The sequence below is a fragment of the Procambarus clarkii genome, chromosome 71 (genome assembly GCF_040958095.1).
Source record: "Procambarus clarkii isolate CNS0578487 chromosome 71, FALCON_Pclarkii_2.0, whole genome shotgun sequence".
Lineage (NCBI taxonomy): Eukaryota > Metazoa > Arthropoda > Malacostraca > Decapoda > Cambaridae > Procambarus > Procambarus clarkii.
Window position 1 is genome coordinate 4,591,105 of NC_091220.1, and position 13,253 is coordinate 4,604,357.

The window sequence follows — 13,253 nt, forward strand, 5'->3', positions numbered from 1 at the left end:
GGTATAGAAACATTAACACAAATTATATCAGTAACTGATATTGTAGCCTTTTAAACAGAAAAGATTTGTACATACAAATACTTTTAAATTATCATTTATTTGTGGAAATGGCATTTACGTCATTAAATTGATACCTCAGCATCAAGTGTCCTGCAGTGGTCCAGTGGTAAAGTGTATATAAGTGATGCGTATTCTTGGAGTTGCGAGTTCAAACCCGGATTAAGCTATATATATATATATATATATATATATATATATATATATATATATATATATATATATATATAATATATATATATATATATATACAACATGTTTTGTTTTGGTTGTTTGTTTTTGTATAAAGCCTCACACACTATATTAAGCGAGTTTGTTTTAAACATGACATACATATTAATTCATTTTACCAGGCCTTATTCCACACAACTCCGTGAATTTCCCGTGGAGCCAGCCAGCCAGCCAGCCAGCCAGCCAGCTTCAAACAAAAACAAACGAAACAAAACAAAACAAAACAAAAAACATTATTGCCAACAGCATTTGGTGTTCCCAGGCGGTCACCCATCCAAGTACTAACCAAACCCAACGTTGCTTAACTTCGCTGATCGGACGAGAAGCGGTGTTCTCAACGTGGTATGGCCGTTGGCATGAGACTGCCTACACATTGTGGCTAATAACCAACTCTTTTTAGTCATCACGGCAGGATACGGACCTTCTTGTGGTGTCTTAATGGTAATTGTATCCTAACATATTTTTGTCTCCTTGGCATGGATATTTAACATCGTTTATTCAGTCTTGGGTTTATGTTCTTTCGCCATTTACAGACATTTTACATCTACCTACTTCCTCAGCCTACCCTGCCAATTTCTAATGAATTTGTGGATTTTCTTTTGTAATACATACATGTGTGTGCTCATCTGCTCTTCAGTTTTTATGATATTTGTCTCATCTGTCCTGCTTTATGATACTTTTACAAAGAACATGAACAAATGCTTCTATTTTAGAGAAGATATGGGATCCAGGTTTCGGAGCCGTAAAACCAACCGTCGTGATTGGTGGACGAGTTGCCAGGTTGCAGCTTCTGTACCGTGCCGGCACATAAATAGGTTCGGCTCAAGCGGCGGCAGCATCATTCCCCCGTGACTGTCTGAGCGTCTCTCATCACCTTGGTTATCTCATCATCATCATGGTAGAAGCAAAGCCTACCAAGAAGGCTGCGGCTGCTGCTGCTGTGGTGGCCACCACCAGGAAACCTCGCGTCCAGGTTGCTCACCCGAAAACTAGTCAAATGGTTCTAGCCGCGGTCGCAGCACTCAAAGACCGTAAGGGCTCGTCTCTACAAGCAATCAAGAAGTACGTTGTTGCCAACAACAAAGTCGAGGCTGCCAAGATCGCCATTTACATCCGAAGATTTCTCAAGAAAGCAGTGGCTGACGGCATTCTTGTTCAGACCAAGGGAAGTGGAGCTAGTGGATCATTCAAGCTGGCCGTAGCAGAGAAGAGGGCCGTTCTAACTCCCAAGAAAGCCACCACAACCAAGAAACCATCTACAGCAGCAAAGAAGGCCGTGGTAACTCCCAAGAAAGCCGCCACAAGCAACAAACCACCTACAGCCTTGAAAAAGAAGCAGCAGCAGCAGCTTGTTGTTGGGAACAAAAAGCCCAAAATAAAGAGAGCTTCAAAATCTCCCAAACCACCCAAGGCAAAGAAAGCTGTCAAGAAAACAACAAAGGCAAAATAAACGACGACATGCAAGCAGCATGAATACACATGACAATAAACATCCAGGCCTCCCCCCTCAGTGGAGGGGCCTCATATGATTCCAAAAAGAGTTTAGTTTTGTAGACAAATAAATCATTACTTTTGGGGTAGATTTACTCTGTATATTATATATATATATATATATATATATATATATATATATATATATATATATATATATATATATATATATATATATACACATACATGGGTGAGGTGATATGGTACCAAAGTTTTGGGTGAGGTGATTGACATTTACACAAGATAAAACACGAACCAATGGGAATAAAAACATAAGAATGGAAGTAACTGCAGAAGGCCTATTGGCCCATAACACAAGCACTTCCTCTTGATGCTTCTATATTGGTTCGGAGTCTTGAAGCTATAATATATATATATATATATATATATATATATATATATATATATAATATATATATATATATATATATATATATATATATATATATATATATATATATATATATATATGCACACAAAACTAAATAGTCTTGTTAGACAAATTGCCCCTATTAGAGGCAAGTTGACTAACAAGCCGAATGACTGCAATTGTTTTGAATTTGAGTTAAATCTAACATAGAAATGTAATCAAACCTAACCTAACCTATGCTAACCCAAGCTAAGCTAACCTAACCTAACCTAAGCTAACCCAAGCTAAGCTAAGCTAACCTAACCTAACCTAAGCTAAGCTAACCTAACCTAACCTAACCCAGCAATTCATGATCTTAATATAATACTGTTAATTGGATAAACCAATTTGGAAAGAAATGTTCGAAAATAACAAAATTAACTGTGCTTGTTAGGAAAATTGGGCCTTGCATACTTGTCCCAATAGTGTGGTTCTCGCTTTTAGGTACGACATAAACGTATACCTAAGTTGAGAGAGAAAAAGATTCGCACTCAAACATGCATATCGATTGCCAGTCCTGAATTCTGGGTAGATATTCGTGTCCTCCCTTTTCATTTACCATCATTTGGATACTATCAAAACAGCTCTGAGAAGGATAAAATGAATAAAACGGGTAGCTCACTCATGTAAAAAGGAAGAGTTGGGAAAGATCTCTCTCTCTCTCTCTCTCTCTCCCTCACCCCCCCCCCCCACCACCACCAATGATCCTGCTCTGCTAGTATATAACGGAACAAACCTTCCCCCCCCCCCCCACCCCTCCCTCCCCAATCAGAGTCCCTTTAAGCATGCGAGGATAAAAAATAGATTTCATAAGACCCAATGTGCTAGCTGATATCAAAACAATTTATGTTATCGTCTATTAAGCCCTTCAGTAAAAAAGTATAGGGACCTAATTAGGTCCCGTTTTGAGGTGGTGGTGGGTGGAATCGATGGATTAGCCAAGCTCTTATCCGCCGAATCCGTAGAGGGTACGACCCTGGCGCTTCAGAGCGTACACCACGTCCATGGCAGTGACGGTCTTCCTCTTGGCGTGTTCCGTGTAGGTTACAGCATCACGGATGACGTTCTCGAGGAACACCTTCAGGACGCCACGGGTCTCTTCGTAGATGAGACCCGAAATACGCTTCACGCCGCCACGACGAGCTAAGCGACGAATAGCGGGCTTGGTGATGCCCTGGATGTTGTCACGTAGCACCTTACGATGACGCTTGGCGCCACCCTTTCCGAGTCCCTTGCCTCCCTTGCCGCGTCCAGTCATGGTGTTGAAGTTGTGTGAATAATAAAATTTCGGCACGATTTCCCCAGACTATATCCCGTCAAGCGGACGTACTTGTAGCATGGCAACTCCTAACTCCTGCCTGTCCTTACTTTATGCTTGTACTCGAGCAGAAACACGGCTTTCTCACAACGCTTTCAAAACTGCAGTTGCCTACTCGTCTGTTTCACGTCTCTGTGAAATGACTTTTGCACAAATCCAAAAAATAGAGCAAAATCAGCGATAATAGTGTTTGAGGTGAGCTGCCTGTTGGCTGCAGCCAGAGGAAGGAGGGGAGGGGCAACGGGGTGACGTAGGCGAGTCGAGCAGCCAATGGCGCTCGAGCAAGCGCCTCGAGACGGCGTATATAAGCAAAAATTTTTCGGCGCCGGCCATCACAAACCACAGTTGTTCACCATGGCTCGCACCAAGCAGACTGCTCGCAAGTCCACGGGAGGCAAGGCTCCTCGTAAGCAGCTGGCCACCAAGGCAGCACGCAAATCTGCTCCTGCCACAGGGGGCGTGAAGAAGCCTCACCGTTACAGGCCCGGAACGGTCGCCCTGCGTGAGATCCGTCGTTACCAGAAGAGCACAGAGTTGCTCATCAGGAAACTTCCCTTCCAGCGTCTGGTGCGCGAGATTGCCCAGGACTTCAAGACCGATCTTCGCTTCCAGTCGTCTGCCGTCATGGCTTTACAGGAGGCATCCGAGGCTTACCTGGTCGGTCTCTTCGAGGACACTAACCTCTGTGCCATCCACGCCAAGCGTGTCACCATCATGCCAAAGGACATTCAGCTTGCTCGCCGTATCCGTGGAGAGCGTGCATAAGCTAAAACGACCACCCTAGTATACACCAAACTCGGCCCTTCTCAGGGCCAAAATATCCTTCTAAGGAGATTTCAGACATTCCTAGCATCAGTCATATGAATTAACCTTCATCTATACATATAATAAATAAATAAATACAATAATTTAGGTGGCATACATACACTGTACACGTGATATCAATAAATCAAGTCATTTGTAGTACAACCTGTCCTCTTACAAACAAAACGCCGTCGCTTTTCATTCTTATGCACTGCCAAGGATCCTCCCCCCCCCCCCCAAAAAAAAAAAAAAAAAAATTGTCATACTGTACTAGAAATAAAAGCAGCTTGTATAAGTGACATACTGTCCTGTCCTGTTTTATTCTGTTTTTGGTCCTCTGGCTTAATCTGTTAAGTTAGGAGATGACATTTTAAATTAACCGTTTTCTTGACATTTTCAAACCTTAAGAGGGTGGCCTGCATAGTAATCCTAATGTGGAACATAACAATGAATCTCTAATCTCTAGAAAAAAGATACCGAGTGTTTATATGTGTGTTGAGAGAGAGAGAGAGAGAGAGAGAGAGAGAGAGAGAGAGAGAGGAGAGAGAGAGAGAGAGAGAGAGAGAGAGAGAGAGAGAGAGAGAGAGGAGAGAGAGAGACTGCCAGAGGACAGAGACAGAGACAGACAGACAGACAGACAGAGACTGAGAGAGAGAAACACACACCGACAGTTTCATAAATATTCTCATTGTTATAGCTATTTGCTTTAAGTGGACAGAGGTTTTGTTATAATAGTATTGGTGTCTAACACTCACAATCTCTTTAGAAATTAAAGTGTGGCTCCAATGGAGCCGAGTTTGTTGGTTTGAGGCCAAGCCACCACCACAGGGCAGTAAGTAAGCCGTTTTACTTGGAGGAGGTGTACTTGGTGACGGCCTTAGTGCCCTCAGAGACGGCGTGCTTGGCCAGTTCTCCGGGCAACAGGAGCCTTACAGCCGTCTGGATCTCCCGACTGGTAATGGTGGAACGCTTGTTGTAGTGGGCCCAGGCGAGAAGCCTCGGCGGCGATGCGCTCGAAGATGTCGTTCACGAACGAGTTCATGATCGACATGGCTTTGGAAGAGATACCAGTGTCGGGGTGGACCTGCTTCAGCACTTTGTAGATGTAGATGCTGTAGCTCTCCTTCCTCCTGCGCTTCTTTTTTCTTATCGCCCTTGGCAATGGCCTTCTGGGCCTTTCCGGCCTTCTTGGCAGCCTTTCCAGATGCCTTGGGTGGCATGATGATGCTCGTGCTGGCTGGCGTTGCGATACAATAATGAACTTTTGCGCGAGTCGAGCTTTCCTTTTATATCCCGCTCGCGACTCAGCTCCAGAGCGGGTCGCGTGGCGGAGCGCGCTGATTGGTCAGTGGCGGACTCCCTTGATCCTGAGCGGGGTAGATAACACGAAGCTCGATCTGCGGCCGGCATAAAACACCACAACCCACAACAGCATCAGCAATGTCAGGAAACGCGGCAAGGGAGGCAAAGTGAAGGGCAAGTCAAAGTCTCGCTCCAGCAGGGCCGGACTTCAGTTCCCCGTGGGCAGAATTCACCGTCTGCTGCGTAAAGGCAACTACGCCGAACGCGTCGTGCTGGCGCTCCTGTCCTACCTGGCAGCCGTCATGGAATACCTCGCTGCCGAAGTTCTGGAGCTCGCCGGTAACGCCCGCACGTGACAACAAGAAGACCCGTATCATCCCACGTCACTTGCAGTTGGCCATCCGCAACGAACGAAGAACTCAAACAAACTTCTGTCCTGGCGTAACCATTGCACAGGGAGGTGTTCTTCCAAACATTCAGGCATTTCTTTGCCAAAGAAGACAGAGAAGAAGTCAAGCACTTCTGCCACCCACCACGACAAATTACCATAACCAGGCTCCATCCGGAGCCACACACACTTTAATAGAGAGATTCAAGTAGACAATCAACTTTCACACATTCATAATAACATTTATATTGATTTCATTTGGAATGTGTACATAACAAACAAACAAAACAAAATTATAGGGGATATTCAGCATCACTTGGAATATTAACCAATCATATAAATCCAATATATATTTTATATTTACTTTAAGCGAGGAATTCATATTCTATCAATTTTAATCATACAAATGAACAAAAGCAATTCGTCACTAGACGTAATGAATGAATAAATGATCAAGGTTTTATGTGTTTCATGAATAAATATATATATATATATATATATAATATATATATATCTATATATATATATTAGATATATATATATATAGATATATATATATATATATATATATATATAATATAATATACATATATTATAATACTTGTGAACCAGAATATGTTTGAGGCAGCAGCGATCGTGCCATTGGCCGAAGTGCAACAATTCAAATAATTTAAAGGGCCTGCTCGGGTATATAAGAGAGGCTGGGAGACTGGGGCCGGTGGTGGGTGATGGGTGATGAGTGATGGTGTGGTGTGGTTGTGGTGTTGTTAAGAGTTGATTTACGGCCAGCCAGCCAGCTGCAGCCAAGGGCAGGGGCAGGGCAAGGCAAGCAAGGCAAGGCAAGGCAAGGCAAGGCAAGGCAAGGCACAGGCACAGGGCAAGGCAAGGCAAGGCAATAACAGGACAGGACAGGCAAGGCAAGGCAAGCAGGCGGGCTGGGCAGGCGGGCGGGCGGGCGGGGCAGCCAGCCAGCCAGCCAGCCAGCCAGCCAGCAGGCAGGCAGGCAGGCAGGCAGGCAGGCAGGCAGCTGCAGGCAGGCAGGCAGGCAGGCATGCAGGCAGGCAGGCAGGCAGGCAGCCAGCCAGCCAGCCAGCCAGCCAGCCAGCCAGCCAGCCAGGCAGGCAGGCAGGCAGCCAGCCAGCCAGCCAGCCAGCCAGCCAGCCAGCCCAGCCAGCCAGCAGCCAGCCAGCCCAGCCAGCCAGCCACTCCCACTTTGTATTTATATGCATTCAATTTATATTCAAACATTATATATGTTAAGGGCCTAGTTTTAGTGTTTATTTTAAAAATGACAAACATCGAGTCGTTTTAACCAGTCCTTTAGCGTTAACGGTGATGCATTTTAAAACTGAACAGAAATCACCTTTTCTGGATATATCAAATATCGAATCCGCTTAATGTGCCTACAATTCAATCATTCAAAAAATACATAATTTACATCATGCCTTTTCATAGAACAGACAATAAGATTTGAGACAATAAGAACTTTAGTTTTATAACTAAAGTTGCACAATTATACCAACTCTATGGTGGCTGGGTGGTAAGGTGTGTGGCTGGTGTTTTGGAAGTCGCGAGTTCAAACGACCCAATGGGAGTACTTTTTTTTTTTTTATGCCATACAATCTTCCTAGTACTATTATGTAGGTTTGTGTGTGTGTGTTTTTATTCATTCTTTGGTTTTATAGATGACATACATATTGACTCCTTTTACCGGTCCTTAATTAGGCTCTGGGGAAGCAATGGTGGTGGTGGTGGTGCATTTAAAACTAAACCAAAAATCACCAGGTTCTGGACGCGTCAAATATCATAATCCGCTTAATGTGTCTACAACCTAATTACTTAAAACTACACTATTTAATTCATTCATATCATGTGCATATTGGTCATTATGCTCATACAACCGACATAACAATTTATTTTCATTATTAGAAATCATACATTTCATCAAGTAATACAGATACAAGAGATTTTCTTTCTGAGAAGACCGTTAGTATTGGCTGGCTGGCAGGCAAGGCAGGCAGGCATTTGAGGGTTATTATTTCGCCTGTTGATTGGGGGAGGGTTGATGTGTTGGGGGTTTTCGGTTAGGTGTGGTGGTGGTGATTGGTGGTGGTGGTGATTGGTGGTGATTGGTGGTGAGTAGTGGTGAGTAGTGGTGGTGGTGGTGGTGGTGGTGGTGGTGGTAGTAGTAGGTGGGAGGGGGGGGGGGGGGGAAGGGGAATGATGGTCTGTGGATTCCTTCTCCGTACCCCTTACATATAAGCAAAAACATGCCTTCCTGTGGGTATAGAAACATTAACACAAATTATATCAGTAACTGATATTGTAGCCTTTTAAACAGAAAAGATTTGTACATACAAATACTTTTAAATTATCATTTATTTGTGGAAATGGCATTTACGTCATTAAATTGATACCTCAGCATCAAGTGTCCTGCAGTGGTCCAGTGGTAAAGTGTATATAAGTGATGCGTATTCTTGGAGTTGCGAGTTCAAACCCGGATTAAGCTATATATATATATATATATATATATATATATATATATATATATATATATATATATATATATATATATATATATATATATATATATATATATATACAGAACATGTTTTGTTTTTGGTTAGTTTGTTTTGTATAAAGCCTCACACACTATATTAAGCGAGTTTGTTTTAAACATGACATACATATTAATTCATTTTACCAGGCCTTATTCCACCAACTCCGTGAATTTCCCGTGGCAGCCAGCAGCCAGCCAGCCAGCCAGCCAGCCATTCAAAACAAAAACAAACGAAACAAAACAAAACAAACAAAAAACATTATTGCCAACAGCATTTGGTGTTCCCAGGCCGGGTTCACCCATCCAAGTACTAAACCAAACCCATACGTTGCTTAACTTCGCTGATCGGACGAGAAGCGGTGTTTCTCAACGTGGTATGGCCGTTGGCATAGACTGCCCTACACATTGTGGCTAATAACCACCTCTTTTTAGTCATCCACGGCAGGATACGGACCTTCTTGTGGTGTGCTTAATGGTAATTGTATCCTAACATAATTTTTGTCTCCTTGGCATGGATATTTAACATCGGTTTATTCAGTCTTGGTTTATGTTCTTTCGCCATTTACAGACATATTTACATCTACCTACTTCCTCAGCCTACCCTGCCAATTTCTAATGAATTTGTGGATTTTCTTTTGTAATACATACATGTGTGTGCTCTCTGCTCTTCAGTTTTATGATATTTGTCCTCATCTGTCCTGCTTTATGATACTTTTACAAAGACCATGAAACAAATGCTTCTATTTTAGAGAAGAATATGGATCCAGGTTTCGGAGCCGTAAAACCAACCGTCGTGATTGGTGGACGAGTTGCCAGGTTGCCAGCTTCTGTACCGTGCCGGCACATAAATAGGTTCGGCTCAAGCGGCGGCAGCATCATTCCCCCGTGACTGTCTGAGCGTCTCTCATCACCTTGGTTATCTCATCATCATCATGGTAGAAGCAAAGCCTACCAAGAAGGCTGCGGCTGCTGCTGCTGTGGTGGCCACCACCAGGAAACTCGCGTCCAGGTTGCTCACCCGAAAACTATTCAAATGGTGTTCTAGCCGCGGTCGCAGCACTCAAAAGACCGTAAGGGCTCGTCTCTACAAGCAATCAGAAGTACGTTGTTGCCAACAACAAAGTCGAGGCTGCCAAGATCGCCCATTTACATCCGAAGATTTCTCAGAAAGCAGTGGCTGACGGCATTCTGTTCAGACCAAGGGAAGTGGAGCTAGTGGATCATTCAAGCTGGTGCCGTAGCAGAGAAGAGGGCCGTTCTAACTCCCCAAGAAAGCCACCACAACCAAGAAACCATCTACAGCAGCAAAGAAGGCCGTGGGTAACTCCCAAGAAAGCCGCCACAAGCAACAAACCACCTACAGCCTTGAAAAAAGAAGCAGCAGGCAGCAGCTGTTGTTGGGAACAAAAAGCCCAAATAAAGAGAGCTTCAAAATCTCCCAAACCCACCCAAGGCAAAGAAAGCTGTCAAGAAAACAACAAGGCAAAATAAACGACCGACATGCAAGCAGCATGAATACACATGACAATAAACATCCAGGCCTCCCCCCTCAGTGGAGGGGCTCATATGATTCAAAAAAGAGTTTAGTTTTGTAGACAAATAAATCATTACTTTTGGGGTAGATTTTCTCTGTATATTATATATATATATATATATATATATATATATATATATATATATTATATATATATATATATATATATATATATATACACATACATGGGTGAGGTGATATGGTACCAAAAGTTTTGGGTGAGGTGATTGACATTTACACAAGATAAAACACGAACCAAATGGGAATAAAAACATAAGAATGGAAGTAACTGCAGAAGGCCTATTGGCCCATAACACAAGCACTTCCTCTTGATGCTTCTATATTGGTTTCGGAGTCTTGAAGCTATAATATATATATATATATATATATATATATATATTATATATATATATTATAATATATATATATTATATATATATATATATATATATATATATATATATATATATATATTATATATATATATATATATGCACACAAAACTAAATAGTCTTGTTAGACAAATTGCCCCTATTAGAGGCAAGTTTGACTAACAAGCCGAATGACTGCAATTGTTTGAATCTTTGAGTTAATCTAACATAGAAATGTAATCAAACCTAACCTAACCTATGCTAACCCAACCAAGCTAAGCTTAACCTACTAACCTACTAAGCTAACCCAAGCTAAGCTAAGCTAACCTAACCTAACCTAAGCTAAGCTAACCCTAACCTAAACTAACCCAGCAATTCATGATCTTAATATAATACTGTTAATTGGATAAACCAAATTTGGAAAGAATGTCGAAATAACAAAATTAACGTGCTTGTTAGGAAAATTGGGCCTTGCATACTTGTCCAATAGTGGTGGTTCTCGCTTTAGGTACGACAATAAAACGTATACCTAAGTTTGAGAGAGAAAAAGATTCGCACTCAAACATGCATATCGATTGCCAGTCCTGAATTCTGGTAGATATTCGTGTCCTCCTTTTCATTTACCATCATTTGGATACTATCAAAACAGCTCTGAGAAGGATAAAATGAATAAAACGGGTAGCTCACTCATGTAAAAAGGAAGAGTTGGGAAGATCTCTCTCCTCTCTCTCTCTCCCTCACCCCCCCCCCCCACCACCACCAATGATCCTGCTCTGCTAGTATATAACGGAACAAACCTTCCCCCCCCCCCCCACCCCTCCCTCCCCAATCAGAGTCCCTTTAGCATGCGAGGATAAAAATGAGATTTCATAAGACCCAATGTGCTAGCTGATATCAAAACAATTTATGTTATCGTCTATTAAGCCCTTCAGTAAAAAAGTATAGGGACCTAATTAGGTCCCGTTTTGAGGTGGTGGTGGGTGGAATCGATGGATTAGCCAAGCTCTTATCCGCCGAATCCGTAGAGGGTACGACCCTGGCGCTTCAGAGCGTAACCCACGTCCATGGCAGTGACGGGTCTTCCTCTTGGCGTGTTCCGTGTAGGTTTACAGCATCACGGATGACGTTCTCGAGGAACATACCTTCAGGACGCCACGGGTCTCTTCGTAGATGAGACCGAAATACGCTTCACGCCGCCACGACGAGCTAAGCGACGAATAGCGGGCTTGGTGAGTGCCCTGGATGTTGTCACGTAGCACCTTACGATGACGCTTGGCGCCACCCTTTCCGAGTCCCTTGCCTCCCTTGCCGCGTCCAGTCATGGTGTTGAAGTTGTGTGAATAATAAAATTTCGGCACGATTTCCCCAGACTATATCCCGTCAAGCGGACGTACTTGTAGCATGGCAACTCCTAACTCCTGCCTGTCCTTACTTTATGCTTGTACTCGAGCAGAAACACGGCTTTCTCACAACGCTTTCAAAACTGCAGTTGCCTACTCGTCTGTTTCACGTCTCTGTGAAATGACTTTTGCACAAATCCAAAAAATAGAGCAAAATCAGCGATAATAGTGTTTGAGGTGAGCTGCCTGTTGGCTGCAGCCAGAGGAAGGAGGGGAGGGGCAACGGGGTGACGTAGGCGAGTCGAGCAGCCAATGGCGCTCGAGCAAGCGCCTCGAGACGGCGTATATAAGCAAAAATTTTTCGGCGCCGGCCATCACAAACCACAGTTGTTCACCATGGCTCGCACCAAGCAGACTGCTCGCAAGTCCACGGGAGGCAAGGCTCCTCGTAAGCAGCTGGCCACCAAGGCAGCACGCAAATCTGCTCCTGCCACAGGGGGCGTGAAGAAGCCTCACCGTTACAGGCCCGGAACGGTCGCCCTGCGTGAGATCCGTCGTTACCAGAAGAGCACAGAGTTGCTCATCAGGAAACTTCCCTTCCAGCGTCTGGTGCGCGAGATTGCCCAGGACTTCAAGACCGATCTTCGCTTCCAGTCGTCTGCCGTCATGGCTTTACAGGAGGCATCCGAGGCTTACCTGGTCGGTCTCTTCGAGGACACTAACCTCTGTGCCATCCACGCCAAGCGTGTCACCATCATGCCAAAGGACATTCAGCTTGCTCGCCGTATCCGTGGAGAGCGTGCATAAGCTAAAACGACCACCCTAGTATACACCAAACTCGGCCCTTCTCAGGGCCAAAATATCCTTCTAAGGAGATTTCAGACATTCCTAGCATCAGTCATATGAATTAACCTTCATCTATACATATAATAAATAAATAAATACAATAATTTAGGTGGCATACATACACTGTACACGTGATATCAATAAATCAAGTCATTTGTAGTACAACCTGTCCTCTTACAAACAAAACGCCGTCGCTTTTCATTCTTATGCACTGCCAAGGATCCTCCCCCCCCCCCTCCAAAAAAAAAAAAAAAAAAAATTGTCATACTGTACTAGAAATAAAAGCAGCTTGTATAAGTGACATACTGTCCTGTCCTGTTTTATTCTGTTTTTGGTCCTCTGGCTTAATCTGTTAAGTTAGGAGATGACATTTTAAATTAACCGTTTTCTTGACATTTTCAAACCTTAAGAGGGTGGCCTGCATAGTAATCCTAATGTGGAACATAACAATGAATCTCTAATCTCTAGAAAAAAGATACCGAGTGTTTATATGTGTGTTGAGAGAGAGAGAGAGAGAGAGAGAGAGAGAGAGAGAGAGAGAGAGAGAGAGAGAGAGAGAGAGAGAGAGAGAGAGAGAGAGAGAGAGAGAGAGAGAGAGAGAC

At 43.4% G+C, this 13,253-nt stretch overlaps 1 non-coding gene and 1 pseudogene across 1 annotated transcript; both read right to left on the reverse strand.

The window, feature by feature from the left end:
• Positions 1-525: 525 nt before the first annotated feature.
• LOC138356342 (5S ribosomal RNA) lies at positions 526-644 on the reverse strand. The gene has a single exon (XR_011224370.1). It is a non-coding gene; the product is annotated as a 5S ribosomal RNA (ribosomal RNA).
• An 8,179-nt stretch (positions 645-8,823) lies between these two features.
• LOC138356355 (5S ribosomal RNA) lies at positions 8,824-8,948 on the reverse strand (annotated as a pseudogene).
• Positions 8,949-13,253: the final 4,305 nt, after the last annotated feature.